The sequence below is a fragment of the Thalassophryne amazonica genome, chromosome 11, assembly GCF_902500255.1.
Source record: "Thalassophryne amazonica chromosome 11, fThaAma1.1, whole genome shotgun sequence".
NCBI lineage: Eukaryota > Metazoa > Chordata > Actinopteri > Batrachoidiformes > Batrachoididae > Thalassophryne > Thalassophryne amazonica.
This window is the reverse complement of record NC_047113.1, coordinates 101,059,226-101,070,658: the sequence shown is the minus strand read 5'-3', so window position 1 is coordinate 101,070,658 and position 11,433 is coordinate 101,059,226. Positions and strand designations below refer to the sequence as shown.

General features: G+C 43.7%; 1 long non-coding RNA gene across 1 annotated transcript; it reads right to left on the bottom strand.

The window, feature by feature from the left end:
• Window positions 1-221: 221 nt before the first annotated feature.
• Window positions 222-10,092, bottom strand: LOC117519868. Its single transcript, XR_004563465.1, has 4 exons — window positions 10,082-10,092; window positions 9,782-9,789; window positions 4,180-4,188; window positions 222-289 (listed from the first exon to the last, which is right to left on the bottom strand). It is a non-coding gene; the product is annotated as an uncharacterized LOC117519868 (long non-coding RNA).
• Window positions 10,093-11,433: the final 1,341 nt, after the last annotated feature.

The following is an 11,433-nucleotide window of genomic DNA, read 5'->3' as shown; positions in this document are numbered from 1 at the left end:
GTTAATTTTTTTGAGTGTAGTCTCTGTCATACACTTGATCATAGACTTGATAGTAAACTCGGTAGACTCATGATTGTACTCATGACTAAACTTGTCAGTTTGTGAGTTGTCATTGGTACCAAGGCAGCGCCGGTAGGCTCTCAGACATCTGTATGGGGCTGGTCAGAGTCGGTTGCCAGGTGGTCCCCTCTGGTTGTTGTTACTACCATAACGCTTCAAAGGGCAAAGTCAGGAAAAATCTTGGAAAATCCTGTTCTTCAACATTGAATGAATATTCTAAAATTCATAACTCAATCAAACATGCCCCAATCACTTCAGACTGGCACTCACTTTCACCTGACAAAGTGTGATCCGGATCTAATCTACAACCCCTGGCAAAAATTATGGAATCACCGGCCTCGGAGGATGTTCATTCAGTTGTTTAATTTTGTAGAAAAAAAGCAGATCACAGACATGACACAAAACTAAAGTCATTTCAAATGGCAACTTTCTGGCTTTAAGAAACACTATAAGAAATCAGGAAAAAAAATTGTGGCAGTCAGTAATGGTTACTTTTTTAGACCAAGCAGAGGTGAAAAAAATATGGAATCACTCAATTCTGAGGAATAAATTACGGAATCACCCTGTAAATTTTCATCCTCAAAACTAACACCTGCATCAAATCAGATCTGCTTGTTAGTCTGCATCTAAAAAGGAGTGATCACACCTTGGAGAGCTGTTGCACCAAGTGGACTGACATGAATCATGGCTCCAACACGAGAGATGTCAATTGAAACAAAGGACAGGATTATCAAACTCTTAAAAGAGGGTAAATCATCATGCAATGTTGCAAAAGATGTTGGTTGTTCACAGTCAGCTGTGTCTAAACTCTGGACCAAATACAAACAACATGGGAAGGTTGTTAAAGGCAAACATACTGGTAGACCAAGGAAGACATCCAAGCGTCAAGACAGAAAACTTAAAGCAATATGTCTCAAAAATCGAAAATGCACAACAAAACAAATAAGGAATGAATGGGAGGAAACTGGAGTCAACGTCTGTGACCGAACTGTAAGAAACCGCCTAAAGGGAATGGGATTTACATACAGAAAAGCTAAACGAAAGCCATCATTAACACCTAAACAGAAAAAAACAAGGTTTACAATGGGCTAAGGAAAAGCAATCGTGGACTGTGGATGACTGGATGAAAGTCATATTCAGTGATGAATCTCGAATCTGCATTGGGCAAGGTGATGATGCTGGAACTTTTGTTTGGTGCCGTTCCAATGAGATTTACAAAGATGACTGCCTGAAGAGAACATGTAAATTTCCACAGTCATTGATGATATGGGGCTGCATGTCAGGTAAAGGCACTGGGGAGATGGCTGTCATTACATCATCAATAAATGCACAAGTTTATGTTGATATTTTGGACACTTTTCTTATCCCATCAATTGAAAGGATGTTTGGGGATGATGAAATCATTTTTCAAGATGATAATGCATCTTGCCATAGAGCAAAAACTGTGAAAACATTCCTTGCAAAAAGACACATAGGGTCAATGTCATGGCCTGCAAATAGTCCGGATCTTAATCCAATTGAAAATCTTTGGTGGAAGTTGAAGAAAATGGTCAATCAATCAATCAATCAATTTTTTTATATAGCGCCAAATCACAACAAACAGTTGCCCCAAGGCGCTCCACATTGTAAGGCAAGGCCACACAACAATTATGTAAAACCCCAACGGTCAAAACGACCCCCTGTGAGCAAGCACTTGGCTACAGTGGGAAGGAAAAACTCCCTTTTAACAGGAAGAAACCTCCAGCAGAACCAGGCTCAGGGAGGGGCAGTCTTCTGCTGGGACTGGTTGGGGCTGAGGGAGAGAACCAGGAAAAAGACATGCTGTGGAGGGGAGCAGAGATCGATCACTAATGATTAAATGCAGAGTGGTGCATACAGAGCAAAAGGAGAAAGAAACAATGGCCCATCACAAGGCTCCAACCTGCAAAGCTGATCTGGCAACAGCAATCAGAGAAAGTTGGAGCCAGATTGATGAAGAGTACTGTTTGTCACTCATTAAGTCCATGCCTCAGAGACTGCAAGCTGTTATAAAAGCCAGAGGTGGTGCAAGAAAATACTAGTGATGTGTTGGAGTGTTCTTTTGTTTTTCATGATTCCATAATTTTTTCCTCAGAATTGAGTGATTCCATATTTTTTTTCCTCTGCTTGGTCTAAAAAAGTAACCGTTACTGACTGCCACAATTTTTTTTCCTGATTTCTTATAGTGTTTCTTAAAGCCAGAAAGTTGCCATTTGAAATGACTTTAGTTTTGTGTCATGTCTGTGATCTGCTTTTTTTCTACAAAATTAAACAACTGAATGAACATCCTCCGAGGCCGGTGATTCCATAATTTTTGCCAGGGGTTGTAGATTGTTGATTTTGTGGACATTTGAATTTACTATTGAAAAGCCCATTTGGTGTTCATTTTGCATTATATTTCAATCAAAAGTGCCTCAATCACGCTCATTTGTGACAGTGATGTGCCAACTGGCATGCTCAATAAATAGATAAAGTTTGATCTGCATCCAATATGTATTGTGGATTCAGCAGATATTTGATACTAACATTGAAAAGTCCTTTTGATCTATATTTTGTATGATATTCTAGGTTATGAAAAGTCACTTTGAACAAGACTATAACCTTGACATTTTTTTCCAAGGCAAAAACTTTTGGAATTGGAAACTAATATTGGCGGAGGTTTGTGCTCTATGAACACGGTACTTCATTAAAGCACTGAATTTCAGCTGGACCCTGATCTAGTATTTTTGTAATGCTTTTCTGACCGTACTACCGGCAATGCGAACCAAGCTCTGGATAGCCCTTAGCAAAAGACCCCGGACTCCCGGAGCACTCCCCACAGGGTGCGCCGAGGGACACGGTCAAATGCCTTCTCCAGATCCACAAAACACATGTGGACTGGTTGGGCAAACTCCCATGAACCCTCGAGCACCCGATGGAGCGTGTAGAGCTGGTCCAGTGTGCCGCGACCAGGACGAAAACCACACTGCTCCTCCTGAATCCGAGGTTCAATCATCGGTCGAATTCTCCTCTCCAGTACTCTGGAATAGACCTTACCGGGGAGGCTGAGGAGTGTGATCCCCCTATAGTTGGAACACACCCTCCGGTCCCCCTTCTTAAACAGAGGGACCACCACCCCGGTCTGCCAATCCAGAGGCACTGTCCCCGATCACCACGCGATGTTGCAGAGGCGCGTCAGCCAAGACAGCCCCACAACATCCAGAGACTTAAGGTACTCAGGACGGATTTCATCCACCCCAGGAGCCTTGCCACCGAGGAGCTTTCTAACCACCTCGGTGACTTCGGCCTAGGTAATGGATGAGCCCGCCTCCGAGTCCCCAGTCTCTGCTTCCTCTTCGGAAGACGTGACGATGGGATTGAGGAGATCCTCGAAGTACTCCTTCCACCGCCCGACAACATCCCCAGTCAGGGTCAACAGCTCCCCACCCGCACCGTAAACAGTGCTGGTGGAGAGCTGCTTCCGCCTCCTGAGGCATTGGACGGTTTGCCAGAATCTCTTCTGGGGCAGTTTGCAGCTGAGTGTGAAGCGTCCGGGATGAAAATCAGCACCTCCAAATCCGAGGCCATGGTTCTCGACCGGAAAAAGGTGCTTTGCCCTCTTCAGGTCGGTGGAGTGTCCTTGCCTCAAGTGGAGGAGTTTAAGTATCTCGGGGTCTTGTTCAAGAGTGAGGGATGGATGGAGCGTGAGATCGATAGACGGATCGGTGCAGCATCTGCAGTGATGCGGTCGCTGTATCGGACCGTCATGGTGAAGAGAGAGCTGAGTAGGGGGGCAAAGCTCTCAATTTACCAATCGATCTACGTTCCGATCCTCACCTATGGTCATGAGATGACCGAAAGAACGAGATCGCGAGTACAAGCGGCCGAGATGAGTTTCCTCCGCAGGTTGGCTGGTGCACCCTTAGAGATAGGGTGAGGAGCTCGGTCACTCGGGAGGAGCTCGGAGTCGAGCCGCTGCTCCTCCACGTCGAAAGGAGTCAGTTGAGGTGGCTCGGGCATCATTTCCGGATGCCCCCTGGACGCCTCGCTGGAGAGGTGTTCCGGGCATGTCCCACTGGGAGGAGGCCCCGGGGAAGACCCAGGACACGCTGGAGGGACTACATCTCTCAACTGGCTTGGGAACGCCTTGGGGTTCCCCTGGAGGAGCTGGAGGAGGTGTGTGTGGATCGGGAGGTCTGGGCGGCTTTGCTTGAGCTGCTGCCCCCGCGACCCGACTCCGGATAAAGCGGAAGAAAATGGATGGATGGATGGATGGATGGATGGGCTTTTCTTACCTTCACCAGTGAAAAAAATGTTTAAAAGAATCAACCTTAAATTCAATTTCAGGTTCAATTCCTCTAATTAAATTTCTCTTCTCCAATATTGGCTTTAAAACATAACTTCAAGCACGTGAAGACTCTCAGCAGGTACCAATGCCACATGTGGCAGATCACCATGCAGTGCTCTGTATGGGATAAGGCCACTTCAGAGTTGAAGTCTTAGTTCAGTTGGATTTGGAACATGACCAGGGGCCTCATGTACAAAGCGTGCATATGCACAAAAACCTGGCATACGCCAGTCTCCATGTTCACATGCAGATGTATCAAAAGTGACTTGAGCGTGGAAATGTGTGGTATGTCATGCAAAAATTCTGGCTGGTGTATGCACGTTTCTACAGCTATTTTGCCATCAATGACATGTACAGGTGACGTAGGAAACCATTAATAGTGTGAAAACAAGAACGCTGGCCTCCCCCTCTAATTCCCGTATTAGATCAAACTGTCTTTTCTTGGTGTTCCAGACGATTTCAGGATGGCTCCCCAGCAGACCTCTATCCTGGCTCTGACTACCTGCACAGCTACGTCACTTTGGGAACTCCTCAGCTCTCAGCGTAGAGCGTGTTTCGACTACATGCCAATTAAGTCCCCCTTGTCTCAGTGAGATCCCGTTCTCACTTGTCCCTGTTTGTGACTGTGCTATGATAAAGAACTGTACCAAGAACTCTCCCTAAGAACCACATGAACTCTGATATCAACCATTGAGAACCCAGCTATATCAAGTCCTGCTTAATTGGAACTGCTTTACAACACGCAACACTTGACGTCTGACCTTTGGGTACAACTTATAAACCATGAACAATTACTGAACAGTGAACTTAATTTTTTAAGTAGAGAACTTTATTTCCTTAACCCTGAAGCAACCTGTGTTAAGCCTGTGTTGAACTGTGACTGTTTTTGAGGACATTATTCCTTCAAGACTGGCTCAGGAAACTGCAGCTCCCTTATTTTACCGCCACTCTCTATTACTGCAGGCATCTCAGCCCAGCATTTCATTTATTTATTATTTATTGATATATTTTTCCTTTGAACTCCTCTCCATGTCCAGCTCCGTGCATGTGGGTCCATAGTCTGAAACGGTTCGGTTCCACTCGAATCCCTAACCATAACAGTCTTTATTTTTGCTTGATGGTGAGCTACAGAGCTTCTTAAAAGGCGTCCTGTGTTCAGTATTTGTCAATAAACGTGTGTAAATGGACAATTTTCAAGTTGCACTTCCGGGACTTCCAGTTAGGGAGCTTCTCGCTCGTGTGTTTGGCATCATTAGAAACACGTGCTCAGCTGTCAGATTTCCAGGGGGACAATTGGCCACTGGAGGCAAATTCCACACCGTATTGGAAAGTAATTTTGTTGTCATTGTTGTTAACCCACAAGTAATGAGAAGGAGTGTTGCAGTGGTGTGAATATCAATCTAAAGCCCCGGTCACACGGCACTAATGAAGGACACTGAAGCAAAAACAAAACAAGAAATCTGGACTTACATCATTTAACCGTCGTCCAGCTTCATTCCTGTACGAATCCCAACGACAACTTCAATTTGTCCATATTCCATTTTGCTTTTCTGTCTTGATGGTTTCTCATTGTTTGCGTAATTCCCATCCCATCAGCATTCCGTTTGACTGTCATCCAACTTTGTCCAACCTCCCAAGTCTGACGTCTTGCACAGACATTGTACACACACACAAATGGCTGTGCTCCACACTTTGGCGCACAGCCTCTACAGCCAAAGACAGCATGCAAACTGGCACACAGCCATTTGTGTGTTTGCGCACATGCTCTCCAGCCAAAGACAGCATGCGAACATGCTCACAGCCGTGTTTGGCGCACAGCCTCTACAGCCAAAGACGGCATGCGAGCTGGCTCACAGCCGTTTGTGTTTGTGCGCACATTCTCTCCAGCCAAAGATGCATGCAAACAGCCATTTGAGTGTGTACATTGTTCGTGCAAAACATTGGACTTGGGAGGTTGGACGAATTATGCAAATAATGAGGAACCGTCAAGACAGAAAGCAAAATGGAATACGAATGACTTGTTGTCAGGATTCGTACAGGAATGAAGCTGGACAACAGTTAAATGATGTCTCTGAAAATCAACATAAGTCCAGATTTATTGTTTCATTTTGGCTTCAATGTCCTTTGTTAGTGCTGTGTGACCGGGGCTTCGTTGCTTGGAAAGTTCAACGACCAAAATACCTACATTCTGGGCCCAATGAATATATTTCACTGTTATCTGATTTCTTTGTGCAACTGACATCGTTATTCAAGCATTCAAAAGGCTATTTCTACCGGCACACAACTCCAAACACACACAAGAAATTTTCTTGACAGTTCTTGTTATTGAAAGAAACCGCGTCACCCTAACTGGATAGAGTTGTGACGTCATCACGCATGCGCATAGGCGCTGTCTAGCGGGATCTTGAAAATCCCCCATTGTGAATGTCACACTGTCAGCAGAGGTGCACCTCACCTTTTTAACGTCAGTGTGTGCGCACTGTTCTGCGTGTCGGCCTCACACACATGCTCCGTCGCTCCCACGAACATTTTTCCAGTTTCATGATTAATCCGTTTAACAGCGTCCTGAATAAACTGTCACTGCGTGCATCCACATAATTTCCAGTCTTCTGTACTATAATTTATTTTCTGTGTTCATGTTGTCTGATGTGATGTCGTGGGGAATCCCTGCTCCCAGGGCCTATTTACAGAAATTGCATATTTAAACTGGGCGTAGCCAGAGAGGAGTTTGGTTCCATGCTCAATTCCACATCCAGTGGGATGTACAAATGGAACGTGCGTGTGCGTATTCATGCCTACGCACACTTTCATTCATCTTTCATACGTGTGTGCATGGCGCTGGACACCTTTGCTGAAAGTTTGCAGCAGTGATACACCATACACCATGTTCGCCTTTCCAGTGAACTTTAATTTCTTTTTTCTTTTTTGCTCACTTCATGAGCACAACGCAAGTCCATTCATTGTGATGTCGGTTGGATTATCACATGGGATTAAATTTTTGTGTGGTTATTTGCAGCACACAGCTGCCTAGTGAGACCCTTTTCACTACAGGCTGTTGTTTGGATTCCCTACACGATCTTAATGATCTTGGCCTGGGATACAGTTCCACAACACACCTCCTACAGAGTTTAGATGGTGATCAGGTAATAATATGCATATTACAGCGGTGAGATCCATTCAGCTCCATGCCTGATGTGCGCTATGATGCATTACTGCTCATGAGACCACAGAGAGGCACAGTGGCACACGGTACTTTCGGTTGATTGCACACTGTTCACACCCACTGTACATTATGAATGTGTGCCACATACATGTTATTACATATCAACATTTCCTTTGCCCTCCCTGGCCGGGGTCCAGTGGAGCTGGACATCCATGGCACAACAGGCTTTGCTGTGGCCGATCGATCTTAGAGCTTAATCAACCGCGATCAGATCGTTTCAGATGCTGTTTTGATGCCATCAGAATATGTACATCAGATGAGGCAAAAAAACTGCTCATAGCCTGCCGTCAGATGTGCCTCCCATCTCGATGGTGCCAAAAGTGTTTTGAACATGTGCAACATACTTGGGACAGCCAAGCCATCCGCTGGTCTTCAGACTGCACCTCAATATTTCCCAAATTGTGGCCGGATGTGTCATTGTGATGCAATTCAGCCTCAATCAGCATATGTGTGATGGGGAAATTAGTCTTCTTTCAACAGCATGTCTTATGTGGAAAAAGTCAGATTTTTTTATTCATTTTTTTTTTTAACTCAGCAGAAATGTGTAACAGCCTAATGATTCATTACTTTCAAGGACCACTGTATATTTTTGAAGGTGGATCAGAAGGAAGGACACCACTGCAATACCTTTTGACACAAATTGTATTTTAAAGTAGTGGTCAGTGGATCAGTCCAAATATTGATAATATTGATACCAACATTCAGCGCCGCCGTTCGGCATAAGCAGACTACGCAGCCTGCGTGGGGCACCAACCATGTTGCACTAGTTTGTAGGGCCTCCAATTGACTGAAAAATGTGTTGAAATTATTACATTTTTACCAGTGATGCCGGTCTAATCGAACCACTTTTTTTTGTAACGAGTAATCTAACGCGTTAATCTTTCCAAATGAGTAATCAGATTAAAGTTCCTCCTCCAAGTCACTGTGCGTTACTATTATTTTTGCATTGTGGGTCGACAGCAACATTAAACTTGGTCTGTGGGCAGGGGGTCGGGGTTCGACTGAACTGCCCACGTTAAGCGAGCTGTGAGCTTTTCATCAGCTACGACTCGTCCTCATCTCTTAAAGTGTGGTGAAAACAGCACACCTGCACTGAGCTTTACAAAGACATTTTTATGTTTTTTTTTCTCCTTTATTTAGAATTATGAGCTGAGCCGCTCCGTATCGTCTCGTTAAAAACAGCTGATCCTCCACGACGTGCTCAAATGCCAAAGCAGGGGCGAATCCAGATGGAATGGGGGCGTGGGGCAGGGATGTGCCCCCCTCCCCCACAACACCCCTAGATTAAAGGTCCAGTTTTGAAGCTGTTTTTTTACTACAACTACTAATACTACTTAATAATAATTTTGACAAGTAAAATGTTTATAGAGAATTTAAATGTTAGAAAAATGTTAGAATTTAATAGTTACATTTATAAACAATGTAGGTTAGAAATTGCAAGTTTTACTGTTACTGTGCTGTCAACAGTTAAATATGAGGTCAAGAAAGATTATTTTGCTTTTTATAAAACAAGTATTTATTTTCATTGAAGTCAAGAAAGGGTGACTATAAAGTAAGTTTTGGCAAAACATGTATCATTGTCATGTTGAGGTGGCAGAGGGTTGTCGGCAGCTGGGGAAAGTAACTAAAAAAGTAACTAGTAATCTAACTTAGTTATTTTTACAATTGAGTAATCAGTAAAGTAACTAAGTTACTTTTTCAAGGAGTAATCAGTAATCAGTAATTGGATTACTTTATCAAAGTAACTGTGGCAACACTGATTATTACATTTCAAAATCAATATGAATTTATGAATAGGCCCATCGTTTTTTTCTTTAAACATTGTGTAGGCCTGTACGCCATTACTTAATTGGGGCAAATTAACAACAATTGGGTCAAATTAACAACAAATTAATTTATTTTTTTATTTTTTTTGCCTAATATAAAGCCCCCATCCACCCCCACCCCGATTCCCTGTAATGGTACAGCCCTGTTTGCATCTTTCTCTGTTCGCTGTGTCGACTAACCAGGGTTGCCAGATGTGATGATTTCCAGTCCAATAAATGCTCAAAAATGCATGGAGGCACTACCTGCGCAATTTGAACTGATTTTTAAAATGTGTGTGAAATAAATGCAGTCAGATCTTTGGACCAAAAAATGACTTATATTTACACATAAGATCCTTCTGAATGTAGTAAAGTAAATCTGCAAGTCCAGATCTGTCATTCAATGGAGAAATCTTCATTTAAAAATGACAAATTTACAGCTAACATTTAGCCCTCCGCAAAACTGTCATCTCATCCTGGATGCTGCCGAGACGACAGGGAGAAGACCCTCTCCCAGCATGCATTGCGCGCACCAACTGTAATTTGTAGATTTACGTCAGTTTGCATCTGCACCTTTTTCTTGTCTTATACAGAAGGATCTACTTTTTTTAAAACTTCATATTGTCTTGCGGCATGTTTGGTGAGTACACATTTCTTTTATTTGTGCTTGAAAATTATTTTTGGGGACTTTTTCATACGCCAGTTTGATTGAGTGGTGTCGCATTGAAAATCTGCTGTCTTTCGCCTCCGGTGTACCGTTGCAGGCTACGGAGGCGAGACCCGCAAAGAATCCAAGTCATTAAAAAGATATAAACCTCTCTCAGCGGCCACGGAGCTCTGCGGCTCTGATTACCGAGACGTGCGGCACTGCGGATTTTGCCGCAAGAAGTCTGTCCTTACGAGCAACAGGTGTCACCGGCCGCTCCGCATTAAAACGGTGAGTGTAGTCTCTGGACTTGTGCCAAGTTGGCTGCACCTCCGTTCAGTAGACAGGAACGTGTGTGCAGCTGCACAGCAGATACGGGGGCGTGAGTGGCAAGCGGTGGAATTTAACGAGCGCATGCACTCGGTAAGGGCATCAGGGGCAGTGAGAGCGAGGCGTCGGGGAAGAACGGCGCCCGCTGTCGATGTCGCTCGCTGTTGATCTGAGCATGCAGACCGGGCATGCAGAGCTGTATCTCACATTCAGTGCAGCTTACTTTTGGATGTTGAAACCCGGATGTGTATAACAGTAACATTACTAACAGATAAAATCAATTTCAATGTGGGATCGGACTGAAGGCAGGAGCACGTCGTCTTGTCCCTGACGTCATGGAAATGATACGGATGTACAAACTGTTTTCACAGAGGGCTAAATTTTAGCTGCAAATTTGTCCGAGATTTCTCCGCTGAATTACAAATTTGGGCTTACAGATTTACTTTACTGCATTCACAAGGGTCTTATAAATACATATCAGCTATTTCTTTCTGAAATCTGACCACATTTATTTCAATGCAGGTCTACTTTAAGCTAGGTAGATTTGATGTAGCTTTAAACGCTAAACTTAAAGGCTTTAATAAATAGTAACGGTTTGAGTAGAACTTTTGTGTGTGTGTGTGTGTGTGTGGGGGGGGGGGTTCTCTTGTATGGGGGCGGGGGGGCCTCCCTGACCAGTTATGCTTAGGGCCTCCAAAACCTTAGCAGCGGCCCTTCCAACATTGGTATAGATATTGATCAATTGCAGTGTGACATCAATACATTAGTTTCATTTTCTCTCATATATGCACTGCTGCATTCAGAAGAGAAGGAGCACTGAAGGAGAGGAATTTATTTTATTTTATTAAACACTCGTGCTTGAAATTGTACTTGTTTTATAACATTTGTTGTGGAGTGAAATTTTGTACACTTTGTTTATTTAAGAGAAAATCCAGAAAAGAAGTGCAATGAAGAGATAAATTTTATTTAATTTTTGCCTTTTAGTTTCTGAACACTCTATCTAATAAATAAATCCAGACGTGAC